This window comes from Lolium rigidum, chromosome 5 (genome assembly GCF_022539505.1).
Source record: "Lolium rigidum isolate FL_2022 chromosome 5, APGP_CSIRO_Lrig_0.1, whole genome shotgun sequence".
NCBI classification, from domain to species: Eukaryota; Viridiplantae; Streptophyta; class Magnoliopsida; order Poales; family Poaceae; genus Lolium; species Lolium rigidum.
The window spans coordinates 73496438-73509484 of NC_061512.1; positions in this window are offsets into that span (position 1 = coordinate 73496438).

Here is a 13047-nt window from a genome sequence, read left to right on the forward strand (position 1 = left end):
AGAGATGCATACATATCATCATGATTACTATGAGATTTAATTAGGGCATTACGACAAAGTACATAGACCGCTATCCAGCATGCATCTATGCCTAAAAAGTCCACCTTCGGGTTAGCATCCGCACCCCTTCCAGTATTAAGTTCCAAACAACAGACAATTGTATTAAGTATGGTGCATAATGTAATCAACACAAATATCCTTAGACAAAGCATTGATGTTTTATCCCTAGTGGCAACAGCACATCCACAACCTTAGAAATTTCGTCACTTGTCCCGGATTCAATGGAGGCATGAACCCACTATCGAGCATAAATACTCCCTCTTGGAGTCACAAGTATCAACTTGGCCAGAGCCTCTACTAGCAACGGAGAGCATGCAAGAACATAAACAACATATATATGATAGATTGATAATCAACTTGACATAGTATTCAATATTCATCGGATCCCAACAAACACAACATGTAGCATTACAAATAGATGATCTTGATCATGATAGGAAGCTCACAAGATCTAACATGATAGCACAATGAGGAGAAGACAACCATCTAGCTACTGCTATGGACCCATAGTCAAAGGATGAACTACTCACACATCAATCCGGAGGCGGGCATGGTGATGTAGAGCCCTCCGTTGATGATTCCCCTCTCCGGCAGGGTGCCGGAGGCGATCTCCTGAATCCCCCGAGATGGGATTGGCGGCGGCGGCATCTCTGGAACTTTTTCCGTATCGTGGCTCTCGGTAATAGGGTTTTCGCGACGGAGAGTTTAAGTAGGCGGAAGGGCAGGGTCGGTGGAGGCACGAGGGCCCCACACCATAGGGCGGCGCGGGCCCCACCCTGGCCGCGTTGCCCTGTGGTCTGGGCGCCTCATCGCCCCACCTCGTATGCTCTTCGGTCTTCTGGAAGCTCCGTGGAAAAATAAGACCCTGGGCGTTGATTTCGTCCAATTCCGAGAATATTTCCTTTGTAGGATTTCTGAAACCAAAAACAGCAGAAAACAGCAACTGGCGTTGAATGGATCGTAGCGAACAAGAGGGGGGGTGAATGGTTGCTACGTCAAGTTTTAGTCTTTTTCAATTTTAGTGCAACGGAAGATAAAGGTGATTGCTTTAGTGGTGTAGGTGATCCTACAATGATCCTAGAACAAGTGCAACAAGCAAAGGAACAATCACAAGATAGTAAGAGTAAGGAGCGGGACAACCGGAGGGCGCTGAGACGAGGCGAGGTTTGTTTCCCGCAGTTCCTCCCACAAAAGGGAGTACGTCTGCATTGAGGAGGTGCTAGCCTCACACAAGAGACTAGACGGCCACACCACGAAGGAAGGCCTCACCTTCTTCCTCGAGAGAGCTCCACAAAGGTGCTCCCCCTTCTCTACTAAGGCACCGGTCGAGGCGGTGATTACTTCACAAGGTTGGGGCGAGCTCCACACCACAAGGAGGATCCCAACAATCCATGGAGCTAGTACAACACCAAGCTAGCCTCCATGGATGCACTTTCTCCAAAGTCCCACTATAGGAACCCTAACACCAAGATCCACTAAGGAGTAGCAAGTATTGGTGAAATCTCTCTTGGTAGAACTATAGATCGAGGTCTCCTCCACCACTCCTCAAAATTTGAGCAAGATTGGTTGGATGGTTGGGGAGATCCTCATGGATTAACCTCAGCAACAATGGAGGAGAGAGAGAGGGAAGAGATGAAAACGAATTGGGGAAGAAGGAGCCCTTAAATAGGCTCCTCCAAATCCAACCGTTATGTCCAGTTTTTGCCTAAGCGGTACTACCGCTTTTGGAAAGCGGTACTACCGCTCCGAGCTCGAATTCCCCGGATCCGGTCCACGTGGACGCAGAGCGGTACTACCGCTAGAGGTACCGCTTGAGGTACCGCAATGGGGTCCAAACCTTATCGGATCCAAAGCGGTACCGGAGCGGTACCGAGCGGCACTCGTCGTAACTAGTTACGGTACACGGGCGGTACCATGGGCGGTACTACCGCCCGTGAGCGGCTACTACCGCTCCAGGTACCGCAGAGGTACCGTAACTCGTACTGAGGGACAAATCCAGCGCAGAACTCAGAGCGGTACCGTGAGGCGGTACCTATAGGGGTAGCGGTACTACCGCTACAGGTACCGGTAGTACCGGCCTGGCTAAAACTGGTTTTCTTCCCTTTTTCTCTCCAGTCATGTCACCTCGCAGAACACACACAAAACCAGAAAACCTACAGCTACCCATAACTACGCTTCAGTCCTCCGATCTTGACGTGTCCAGCGAGGTCACCGTGCACTTGCAAATCTAGCAATGATACTCAAGGCACACGGTGAGATAACTCAAGCGTTGTCATCAAACACACAAAACACGGGGTTTAGACTTTGCTCTTTCAATCTCCCCCTTTTTGGTATTTGATGACAACACAAGACTTTTCAAAAGCATATGATATTATGATGAGATTCTTAGATTTGCAAAAGCTCGACGGAGCTCCCCCTAAACGTATGCATACTTTGAATATGTATTTGAATACAAATACACACGTCTTAGAGGCATAACTCCCCCTAGATTTTACAGACCAAGCACATATGTAACAAGGATACAAGATCATGTTCAAATAACATATGCGCAATATGGAGGTAATATAAGATCATGTAGGAAGATATGGGTGAAGTTATCATACCATAGCCTTGAGAATACCCAAACTCACCATAAGATACCTCCATAGAGTTGTTGATGTAGCCATAAGACAAGATAAGCAACTAGGATCACAAGGCTACAAACAACAAAGGCCCCCACCCACATAGGAACTTCTCCCCCTTTGGCATCGGAACACCAAAAAGGAGAGTAGAGAAACTAGGAGGATGGAGAACCAAGAACATACAACCAATCTTGCAAAAACCGAAAGGGAAAACAAGCGAGATTGAGATGCTCCAAAAACATAAAGAAAAAGAAAGAAAAGAAGAAGGACAAAAAAAAGAAGGTCACAACGAAACACAAAAAACCGAAAGACTCCTCAAGGAGGATGTTGGTGGCCGAAGCCACCGTGTAAGAGTGTAATAGTGTGAGGTCGCGTAGATGTATCTAGGACTCACGGACTACAACTCAACATGAAGCTCATAAGTCACTCAATTGACAAATAGCATATGTTTTGTATTTCTTTATGCATTATGGGGGGAGGGATAGCTCAATATATTTAAACCGCACTCCCCCTATGTTCATGCGTGCCTTTCATCTAGATATATAGTTTGAGAGTGGTATGTGTGCACGATGGTCAAGCAAAGTTCGACGGATCAATGATATTTAGCTCATGCCTCAACTCAATGAAACGCTTCTCGTCCAAGGGCTTTGTGAAGATGTCCGCCAATTGCTCCTTGGTGCCAATGAAGGATAGAACAATGTCTCCATGTGCAATGTGATCTCGAATGAAGTGGTTCCTTATCTCAATATGCTTCGTCTTCCCATGAAGAACCGGGTTGTAGGCGATCTTGATGGCGCTCTCATTGTCGCTCAATAGAAGGACCTTGCTATACTCGAGTCCGTAGTCCCGCAAGGTTTGCCTCATCCATAAGATTTGCGCACAACTACTTGCCGCGGCAACATATTCGGCTTCCGCGGTGGAGACGGAGACACAATTTTGCTTCTTCGAGGACCAACACACCAAAGATCTTCCAAGAAAGTGACACGCTCCGGATGTAGACTTCCTATCAACCTTGTCTCCCGCCCAATCGGAGTCGGTGAAGCCCACCAAATCAAAGTCCGTGTCCCTTGGGTACCATAGTCCGAAGTGTGGGGTATCAACTAAATATCGAAAGATCCTCTTGATCGCCACAACGTGGCTTTCCTTCGAACTTGCTTGAAACCGTGCACACATACCAACGCTTAACATTATATCCGGGCGAGAGGCACAAAGGTAAAGAAGCGAACCTATCATCGAACGGTAGAGCTTGGGATCCACCGCTTTGCCGGCCTCGTCAAGGGAGAGTTGACACTTGAGATGCATTGGAGTTCCAATTCCCTTGGCGCCCTTCATGTCGAAGCGGTTGAGAATGTCTTGGAGATATTTCGCTTGATTGATGAAGATGCCATGTTCCATTTGCTTGATCTCAAACCCGAGGAAGTACTTGAGTTCACCCATCATTGACATCTCAAACCTATTTGCATTAACATAGCAAACTCATCATTGAATTTTGTGTTATTCGAGCCAAATATGATGTCATCTACATAGAGTTGGCATATGAAAAGCTCCCCATTGACTTTCTTAGTAAAAAGAGTGGGATCAATTTTCCCCACTTCGAAACCACGGGCTTCAAGCAGCTCCTTTAGATGCTCATACCAAGCTCTAGGAGCTTGTTTGAGTCCATATAGGGCCTTTTTGAGCTTGAAGACATGGTCCGGGAAATGGGGATCCTCGAAACCCGGGGGTTGCTTCACATACACCTCCTCATGTAGAGGACCATTAAGAAAAGCACTCTTAACATCCATTTGTTGCAACTTGAAGCCATGATGAGAGGCAAAGGCCAAAAGGATACGGATGGACTCGAGCCTTGCAACGGGTGCAAAGGTTTCACCAAAGTCCACGCCTTCGACTTGAGAATAGCCTTGTGCCACCAATCTTGCTTTGTTGCGTATGACCATGCCATGTTCATCTTGCTTGTTCTTGAAGATCCATTTTGTGCTGATAACATTGCGACAATGATCGGGTCGCTTCATGAGAGTCCACACATCATTCCTCTTGAAGTTGTTGAGTTCCTCTTGCATCGCATTCAACCAATCTGGATCTTTAAGAGCTTCATCAACTTTGAGTGGTTCCGCCATAGAGACAAAGGCGTGGTGCTCACAAAAGCTTGCTAGTTGTCTTCGGGTAGTTACTTTGCCCTTTAGATCACCGATGATGTTACTCAAAGAATGGGACTTGAGGCACAAGTGTCTTGCAATAGGATCTTCACGGCGAGTGACGGCTAAAGGAGTAGATTCATGTGGGTCCCCTTGGCTTTCTTCACGGTTTGGGTCCTCGCCTTGACCTTCATTGTTGTTGAAGTGGGCATCATCATCATGAGATCCGGATGACTCGGGGGTACTAGGAATGGTATTGTCCATATAGATCATCCCCGAACCATTCGGAGAAGAACTTGAAGCTTGGCCTTGGTCACTTGATGTCGGTTGTTGTTGTAGATGAGCTTGTGGTGAGTGTTGTTCTTGAGCTTGTGGTAGATGTTCTTCTTGAGCTTGTGGTAGATGTTGTTCTTGAGCTTGTTGAAGTGAGCTCGTACTTGATTGTTGTTGTAGATGTTGAGGTTGAACTTGAGGTTGTGGTAGAGGTTGGCTTGCATATGTAAGATCAATGGAAGAAGCTTGGCCTTGTGGTGTAGATGGCTCCACTTGGGTGGAACTTGGTCCTTCCCGGTACTCATAGAAGGTAGCTCTTGGGGTCGGCGAATGCCAACACCCATCCTTCCTATGGCCTCCGGGGAATTGCATCTCCTTTCTCACAAGAAGCACTTCGCTCCTCCAAAGATCTATCATCTTCATCGAATGTCACGTCACAAGATTCTACAACCCGCCCATTTGACTTGTTGAAGACTCTATAGGCGTGAGAATCCGTAGCATAGCCAACGAAAATTCCTTCTTGAGCTCTTGAATCAAACTTGGATAGACGGGTGTCTTTGACAAGAACATAGCATTTGCATCCGAAGACCTTGAAGTATGACACATTGGGCTTGTTTCCGGTGAGAATCTCATATGGTGTCTTCTCTAGGCCTTTGCGGAAGTAGAGACGATTAGTAGCATGGCATGCGGTAGAGATAGCTTCCGCCCAAAAATTGTAGTTGGACTTGTATTCCATCATCATGGTTTGAGCGGCTTCGATCAAGGTTCGATTCTTCCTTTCGGCGACCCCATTTTGTTGGGGAGTATATGGCGTGGAGTATTGGTGTTGGATTCCTTCTTCGCCGAGGAAGTCATCCAAAGTATAGTTCTTGAACTCTGTTCCATTGTCGCTCCTTATTGCGAGGATCTTGTTGTCGTACTTGCGTTGAACTTGATTGGCAAACTCCATCATGGTCCGTTGAGTCTCACTCTTGTACTTTAAGAAGAATACCCAACAATAGCGTGAATAGTCATCGACAATGACGAGGCAATACTTCTTTCCTCCAAGACTTTCATGAGACGGTGGACCGAAGAGATCAACATGTAAGAGCTCCAAGCATCTTGTGGTAGAGATGATAGTCTTGGCCTTGTGAGGAGCTCCATGCATTTTTCCTTGTACGCAAGCCCTACAAACACGGTCCTTACAAAAAGAGACATCTTCTTTTAGTCCGAGAATGTGGCCACCCTTGTGGAGACTTTGCAAAGTCCTCATGTTGACATGGGCTAGTCGGCGATGCCATAACCAACCCTTGTCACCTTTGGCGAATAGGCAAAGAGCGGAGGATGTTGTCTTTCCGGAGAAGTCAACAACATACAATCCGTTCTCTACATATCCAACAAAAGCTACATGGAGTGTCTTGCTCCACAAGAGGACCACCATATGTTCATCAAAGAAAGTACATAGACCCATGCGAGCAATTTGATGAACGGAGAGTAAGTTGTAACCAAGGGTCTCGACAAGGAGGACATTCACAAGTGAGATGTCGGGTGTTACCACCACCTTGCCAAGACCCAATACCTTAGAGCACGTGTTGTCGCCATATGATACGGTAGAGTGAGAAGGCTCGAGGTCGACAACAATATTCTTGCTTCCGGTCATATGACTTGTGGCTCCACTATCAACCACTCATTTAGCGCCACCGGAAGCATAGTCCTACAAGGAATCAAGTCTTGGATTTAGGTACCCATTTTTCAATGGGTCCTAGCATGTTAGTAACAAGGGGTTTGGGAACCCAAATAGTCCAATCAACATTGTCCTTTTGAGGACCAATAAATCGAGCACGAATATGTCCATAGTAATCAATAAAAAGAACATGAGAAGGGTTGTTAGAGCCGGCGGAACCCGTCGAGGCGGAGTTGGGTACTCCATCCCTTCTTGAGCTAGCATTGCTCTCTTCAAGGTTGATCCCCATGTTCTCCTTATTCTTCTTCTTCTTGGTCCTCTTATTCCTCTTCCTCTTTGGCTTGGTAGCCACTCCTCCTTCATTGCAATAGCCCTCTTTGGCTCGAATGACTCCTTCCAAGTACTTGGCTTGAACTTGGAGTCTATCAACTTTGACCTTCAAACGGTTGACTTCATCTTCATGCTCCGGGTGAGGATGGCAAATATCAAACACTTGTACTTCCTTTGCCTTGTTCACCCGGAAGTGTTCCATCAAAGCTTCTTCTTGGAGAGCGTTCATATTCATGAGCATGCGGTTGTCACTCTCCATCTTGGCAACGTCACTTTCATGAGTGCAACACACACGGTCCTTGCTCAAAGGAAAGTACTCCTTCAAAGCTTCCTCTTGCATGGTATTGACCTCCATGAGCTTGGCTTCCCTTCTCTTCAAGGTGGCTATTTCCTCCTCATAATCACAACAAGTGGCCTTCTCCTTGCTCATACGGAGACATTCCTTCAAATACTCTTCTTGCATGCTACTCAAACTCGATAGCTTGGCCTTGGTGGTCTCAAGAGCGGCAATTTCTTCTTCATGGTTGCAACATGAGGTATTCTCTTTACACAAGCGGTAATATGCATCCAAGGCTTCTTCTTGAAGAGCATTGACTTCCAAGAGAAGAGCATTGTGCTTTCTCAAAGAAGCAACTTGATCAACAAGCTCGTCATGGTAAGAGTTTGGGTCTTCATCATCTTTCTCTTTGTTAGCTTCCTCGAGAGAGAGCACCTTCTTTTTGAGCTCACCCATCAAACCAAGAGTGTGATCTCGGTCTTTGGTGAGTTGGGAGACAATAGCCTTGTTGGTGTCTTCGAGAACAATCACACTAGCTTCAAGAGACATGCGCAAATTCAATTCATCTTCAAGCTCCTCTTTGAGTGAGGCAATCTCATTTGCCGCTTCCCTTTCCAACCTTTCCTTCTCCTCTATGAGGTCTTGTGCCGCACCAAGTTGGCTCAAGAGAGCCCCAACATGAGTCTTGGTATCCCCTTGCATGTTAGTGAGAAAAGTATCCAAACCCATAATCTCACGTTTAACGGTGAGACTAGTGGCATCATCAATATATAGAGCATTAGTCAAGGATGATGGTTTGGAAGGGGATTTTACCTCCGAGGATGCCTTTGCCATAAGGCAACGAGCATTGTTGGTGGAGAGGTTCTCATTTGGAGAGTCGAAGAGGGAGATAGAGGGAGTGGTAATGGCGATGGCGGCCACTCCCTCTCCTTCCTTGTTGGAGCACTTGTCCCCACGTTCTTCATCCTCATCGGAGGAGTATTCTTCTCGAATAATGAAGGCTTTAGGCTTCTTGGTGAAGGAGACCTTGTCGTCATCGGACTTGGGGGAGAACTTGGAGAATCCTTTTGAGAGTGACTTGAACTTTTCTTTGCGGATAAGTCTTCCACCATGATCTTCTCTTCTCTCAAACATACAATCCGCGACAAAATGGCTCTTGTCGCCGCAATTGTAGCAAGTTCTTCCCTTTTGCCCCTCCCTTGGGCTCTTGGAGAAACTTCTTGGAGAGTCACGTGATCTTCTTGGTCTTGTGTTTCGGGACTTGTTTCCATCCCAAAATTTCTTGGCGGCTAGAGCCATGTGCTCATGATAATTGATCTTGAGGTCATCCGGTCCCCACTCAATAGGATTCTCATCACTATCACTAGCCTCATGTATCTTCATCTTCAATGAAAGGTTGGGCTTGCGTGAGTTGTGGGCGCGAGCAACAAGATCCTCCGCATTCTTCTTGGAGATGTCCAAAGCGATGACTTCGCTAAGAACTTCATCGGAGGTCATAGCACGGAAGGAGGCGTTTTGGCGGATGGCCGTCAACTTCACTTCCTCATAAGGGAGGAGAGCGTTGTAGAACTTGCGCTTGATCCAATGGTCATCCACGAACGTCGCTCCAAGATCTTGCATTTGTACGGCGAGAGCGATGAGGCGCCGGTACATTTCATCGGGGGTCTCTCCTTCGATCATGACGAAATTGTCGGCCATATTGTTCACTTCATCGAAACGAGAGCTTTGGATGCTCGCATTTCCGAGGAAGAGCTTGTCGAGGTTTATCCCATGCTTCCTTGGCGGTCTTGAGCGAGCGGATATGAGCGCGGTCCTTTGGCGTGACGGCCATGTGAATCATGTTGATGGCGGTGGCGTTGAGTTGGTCATCCACCACATCTCTTCTTGTCAAGTTATTTGGATCTCGTGGTGAGTAGCCTTCCTCAATGATGCGCCAAAGCTCGGTAGACGCGCTGCGCACATGAGATTTCATCAAGAATTGCCAATTTTCAAAGTTATTTGACTCAAGTAACGGTGGTGAACCATGTGTCAAGATATGTGGCATAGGTATTGGAACGTTTATGGTGTAATCACTTGGTGGTGGCACCTCATGATAACCCCCTAGACGTTCCGCAACCGGTGTCTCATCCTTCCCCTTTGTTGAAGTGCCGGTCTCCCCAAGCCCTTCCTTTTGTGGATCTTTTGTCGCTTGCGCGACAAAATCAACAAGAGGAAAGGGGGTAGCTTTTGGTGGGGGGTTCTCGGCACTTGCTTGAGGATCAACACTAGGGTTTGGTTTTTGAGCAACCAACTCCATCATCATCGCCTTCATTTGGTTAACGATGGATGACTCCAATTTCTTGAGGTCATCCAACGTAGCCGTTGTGGTATCGACGGGAGATGATGGAGCGGGTGGCACAAGGGAAGGTGACCCATTCGCCACAGCCGCATCTTGTTCGGCCATTTCTTAGGCGGTAAAGCCCGAGCAAGAAAACCTTGCTCTGATACCAATTGAATGGATCGTAGCGAACAAGAGGGGGGTGAATGGTTGCTACGTCAAGTTTTAGTCTTTTTCAATTTTAGTGCAATGGAAGATAAAGGTGATTGCTTTAGTGGTGTTGGTGATCCTACAATGATCCTAGAACAAGTGCAACAAGCAAAGGAACAATCACAAGATAGTAAGAGTAAGGAGCGGGACAACCGGAGGGCGCGGCGACGAGGCGAGGTTTGTTTCCCGCAGTTCCTCCCACAAAAGGGAGTACGTCTGCGTTGAGGAGGTGCTAGCCTCACACAAGAGACTAGACGGCCACACCACGAAGGAAGGCCTCACCTTCTTCCTCGAGAGAGCTCCACAAAGGTGCTCCCCCTTCTCCACTAAGGCACCGGTCGAGGCGGTGATTCCTTCACAAGGTTGGGGCGAGCTCCACACCACAAGGAGGCTCCCAACAATCCATGGAGCTAGTACAACACCAAGCTAGCCTCCATGGATGCACTTTCTCCAAAGTCCCACTATAGGAACCCTAACACCAAGATCCACTAAGGAGTAGCAAGTATTGGTGAAATCTCTCTTGGTAGAACTATAGATCGAGGTCTCCTCCACCACTCCGCAAAATTTGAGCAAGACTGGTTGGATGGTTGGGGAGATCCTCAAGGATTAAGCTCAGCAACAATGAAGGAGAGAGAGAGGGAAGAGATGAAAACGAATTGGGGAAGAAGGAGCCCTTAAATAGGCTCCTCCAAATCCAACCGTTATGTCTAGTTTTTGCCTAAGCGGTACTACCGCTTTTGGAAAGCGGTACTACCGCTCTGAGCTCGAATTCCCCAGATCTGGTCCACGTGGATGCAGAGCGGTACTACCGCTAAAGGTACCGCTTGTGGTACCGCAATGGGGTCCAAACCTTACTGGATCCAAAGCGGTACCGGAGCGGTACAAGAGCGGTACTGCCGTAACTAGTTACGGTACCTGGGCGGTACCATGGGCGGTACTACCGCCCGTGAGCGGTACTACCGCTCCAGGTACCGCAGAGGTACCGTAACTCGTACTGAGGGACAAATCCAGCGCAGAACTCAGAGCGGTACCGTGAGGCGGTACCTATAGGGGTAGCGGTACTACCGCTACAGGTACCGGTAGTACCGTCCTGGCTAAAATTGGTTTTCTTCCCTTTTTCTCTCCAGCCATGTCACCTCGCGGAACACACACAAAACCAGAAAACCTACAGCTACCCATAACTACGCTTCAGTCCTCCGATCTTGACGTGTCCAGCGAGGTCACCGTGCACTTGCAAATCTAGCAATGATACTCAAGGCACACGGTGAGATAACTCAAGCGTTGTCATCAAACACACAAAACACGGGGTTTAGACTTTGCTCTTTCAGGCGCTTCGGCATCTCGTTAATAGGTTAGTGCCGGAAAATGCATATAAATGATGTAAAGTGTATATAAAACATGTGAGTATTGTCATAAAAGTAGCATGGAACATAAGAAATTATAGATACGTTTGAGACGTATCAAATACTATGTCAAGTTGATTATCAATCTATCATATATGTGTTGTTTATGTTCTTGCATGCTCTCCGTTGCTAGTAGAGGCTCTGGCCAAGTTGATACTTGTAACTCCAAGAGGGAGTACTTATGCTCGATAGTGGGTTCATGCCTCCATTGAATCTGGGACAGTGGCAGAAAGTTCTAAGGTTGTGGATGTGCTGTTGCCACTAGGGATAAAACATCGATGCTTTGTCTAAGGATATTTGTGTTGATTACATTACGCGAAGTACTTAATGCAATTGTCTGTTGTTTGCAACTTAATACTGGAAGGGGTGCGGATGCTAACCCGAAGGTGGAATTTTTAGGCATAGATGCATGCTGGATATCGGTCTATGTTCTTTGTCGTAATACCCTAATTAAATCTCATAGTAGTCATCATGATATATGTATGTGCATCTCTATTTGTCAATTGCCCAACTGTAATTTGTTCACCCAACATGCTATTTATCTTATTGGAGAGACACCACTAGTGAACTGTGGACCCCGGTCCATTCTTTTACATCTGAAATACAATCTACTGCAATCTCTGTTCTCTGTTGTTTTCTACAAGCAAACATCATTCTCCACACCATACGTTTAATCCTTTGTTTTCAGCAAGCCGGTGAGATTGACAACCTCACTGTTAAGTTGGGGCAAAGTATTGTGATTGTGTTGTGCAGGTTCCACGTTGGCGCCGGAATCCCTGGTGTTGCGCCGCACTACACTCCTCCACCAACAACCTTCACGTGGCCTTCATCTCCTACTGGTTCGATAACCTTGGTTTCTTACTGAGGGAAACTTGCTGCTGTACGCATCACACCTTCCTCTTGGGGTTCCCAACGGACGTGTGCTTCACGCGCCATCAGGAAACTCCGCCAGGATCAGCGCCGGAGGGATCTCCACCTTCTCCAATGTCTTCATCATCATCACCATGACCAAGAGGGAGTAGTCCACCACTAGTCTATATGTTTGTGGCAGTAGCTTGATCTATTTCTCTCATGTTCTTCATAGTACTTAGTGGAATATGAGCTACCTATCATGACTATGGTCATATTTGTAATACCTATGTGGTGGATCCTTATTCTATGATATTTTTTATGAGATCTGATCTTATTATATTGTGAGATGTATTTATAGATGCATATTATGTACCCCGTTCTTAAGTTTATGTTCTGATCCAACAGCTATGCAAGAGCGTGTGTGTGGTGATGTGTGTGTTAGGTGGATTAATTAGCATGGTTTTAGTGATTGGATAGTGACAATATGTTCAAGATCTATTATGGCTTTGCCTTTCTTTTGCTACCTCACTAGGGATAAAGTTAATGCATGTGCTATGTTCATCATGTGGCAACAATGATGATCTTGTCTGTTCAAGGTAGCATATTTGATATTCAAACTTCATGTCAAAGTACTCATTGCTATGCTCTGTTGATTCTTAATACAAGATTAGTGAAGTTTCTTTCTTGTGGAGTATAAGAGAGGTGTGTTACATCATATCTATGTTAGGACGTCATGCCCATATTAATTCTGATCTTACATATAATATTATGTACACCTTCATATCTCATTGATGAATTGTTTTTTATCCACCACAACTTTACAAGAGAATAGTTAAGTGATCCCATGAACCCCAGACCACTTTTTATCATAATAAACACATTTATATTGCTTTTACATTGTTTTGC